We start from the raw sequence: 2,659 nt of genomic DNA on the forward strand, positions 1-2,659 counted from the left end.
TACAGCTATCATTTAATAAAAGAAAAAAATTGCTTAATTGGAACAAAATGCTCTTTAGCAAAATTTTGGTTAAGCCCTCTCCTTCCTCTAGGCCCCCAACTTTTGCCCCACCATCATCCTGGGCCAGGGCAGAGCCTCTCCTAAGAATAAACTGAACTCAGGGTAAAATTGTCTCTGATCAACTATTTGATCACATCATCTATTCCCTCCCCCCTTCCCCAACACTTGGTTCTTTCTAGCTTTGTTTACTTCTCTCTATAAAAGAACTCTTTCTGCCTGACTCTCAAGTCACTTGTAGACATGTGGTCAAAGCATTTTGCCCTATTGCAATAATTCTTTTGAATAAAATCTCTGCTTATTGAATCCAGATTTGACTTTTATTCCACAGCCTCAATACTAATTTCTCATATTATTGCCTACCTGTGACATCTTCAACCTAATTGTTTTATATTTTATACTTCAATTTTAGTTAACACTCAGGTTAACATAGCGAGACACCACATAGGGCAGATTGTTACTGTCCAGCTGAGGTCATCGTAGACCTTTTAGCCTCCAACCAATTCAATAGCAGACTACAGATACATATGGGAATCCAAGTGAGACTGAAGAATTCCAGCCAAGCTCCACAGAAATTGCCAAACTATAGAGCCATTAACTATATAAGTGGATGTTATTTAAGCTGCTGAATTTATAAATATTTGGTATGCAACAATAGGTTAAGGATACGTTGACCGAACATAGGAATGAATGAAAGAATGAACAAACGAATGAATAACATCAATTTAGATTTCACTGAGGACTCCCAAGTAGGAAAAGGCAAACAAGGACTTGCACAGCAGACTGTTACTGAGGCTCCTGATCTGATACATAGTTTGTGAACTGACAAAGATGAAAATATATCTTTTGGGTTTATTTTTGAAACTTCAGTTGCTATGGGGGTGTTTGGAAATGTAACAAATGTTGTCACCCACCATAAATATGGAGTCATGATATTAAGAGGATACTAGCCTGTTCTCTGTGAGTCATAGATTCACCCTGAACTAAAAAATACCTTCATGATGTTGTAAACAAAAGTCAAAATTACATAGGAAGTTGAATTGTTCTTTATGTCATTTTAAAAATGAGAATATTGGGTGGTGCCTGTAGCTCAAAGGAGTAGGGCGCTGGCCCTATATACTGGAGGTGGCAAGTTCAAACCCTACCGTGGCAAAAACTGCAAAAAAAAAAAGAATATTAATTCAACATCCATTCAGTAAAAATTATTAATCCTGCCCTTTATGTTTCAAGTACTCTGCCAGATGCTGAGAATAGACCAGAAAAGGCACAGTCATTGCAATCAAGAATCTTAGTCTAGTTGAAACACAATGGTAAATGCAATGACTGCAGTTAAGGAATTTATTACCTATGTAACTATACATTTTGTGATAGCGCTGTAACAAGCATGGCCGGACTCAGGGCTGAAATGATGTGGTCAGAATTTCGTTTCTCTCCATTTCTTAACTGTTTTCCTTGGAATTTGTCTCATTCGTGGATTCCACATGGTAGCAAGCTGGTACCAGGGTGGTGGTTAACAGTCTCAGTCCCTGTCTAAGGGAAGATCTCTTAGGATTCAGATCCAATGAAAACAAAGAAATGAACCAAATTCTCCCTCCTGGACATTCTCCAGCAAATGTTCTTCTTTCCTAAATCATTTGCAATCTCTGGGGGAGGCATTAAGAATATGATTCACTGATTAGTTTAAGCCAGGGTCATGTTACACTTCCTGGAGTTTTGGGAGTAGCTGTTTCGACCCCTAACGCCCTGTCTCTGTCGCCACTTGAAGGAAACAAGTGTGACAAGGATAGACGTACAAGCTTGCAAGAAGCGAGCTAACCATGAGTGCAGGGTAGCCCCGAGCAACCTCCACAGTAGCTATTTATTGAGACTGCAACAAACCGGTGAGGCGAGTATTAGATGATGACGTGTGCTTAGGGATTGCCACAGCTCCGGCTTTCTCTCCGCGACTAACACCTCCGCACGAGTTGCCGGAGGAGCCTCCCCAACGCTGCAAATCATCTCGGTTAGAGGCCATCGGCTCTCAGCGTCCTCTACAGCTACCTGTTTAGAACCACACAGACTGAAGACTAAGAAAGGGCACGAATCCCCAAATGTCACCAGACTTAGGGCAAATGGATGGTGGGATCCAAAATACTAATGTGCACTATTATAGGGTTAAGATTTCTTGTTCTCATTTACTGCAAAATTTTACCCCGTTGATGATTTGCGTTTTTTTTTTTTTTTTTGGTTTTTTTTTTAGATGGGTTGGCTATGTTGCCCAGGCTGGACTTGAACTCCTGGGTTCAAGGGAGCTTCCTCTCTCAGCCTCATAAGTAGCTGGGACTACAGTTGTAGGCCACTGTGCCTTGCCTGATTTGCTTTTTCATGCTACCTTTTGCCTTCAACATTTGCAAGTTAAATTTTCATTGTTCTTAGTGTTGATACGGTCTTGCTCTGGCTCAGGCTGGTCTCGAACTCCTGAGCTCAGGCAATCCACCTGCCTCGGCCTCCCAGAGTGGTAGGATTAGCCCATCCTTTTCTTAGTGAAAATTTTAGAACCGACTTTTTTTTTTTTTTTGAGACAGAGTTTCACTATGTCACCCTTGATAGAGTGCCATGGCAT

General features: G+C 41.0%; 1 pseudogene; it reads right to left on the minus strand.

The window, feature by feature from the left end:
* LOC100943738 overlaps positions 1 to 2,071 on the minus strand; it is a 21,609-nt pseudogene extending 19,538 nt beyond the window's left edge.
* Between the last annotated feature and the right edge of the window lie 588 nt (positions 2,072 to 2,659).

The sequence above is a fragment of the Otolemur garnettii genome, unplaced genomic scaffold, assembly GCF_000181295.1.
Source record: "Otolemur garnettii isolate 467f Iridium unplaced genomic scaffold, OtoGar3 scaffold00016, whole genome shotgun sequence".
Taxonomy (NCBI): domain Eukaryota; kingdom Metazoa; phylum Chordata; class Mammalia; order Primates; family Galagidae; genus Otolemur; species Otolemur garnettii.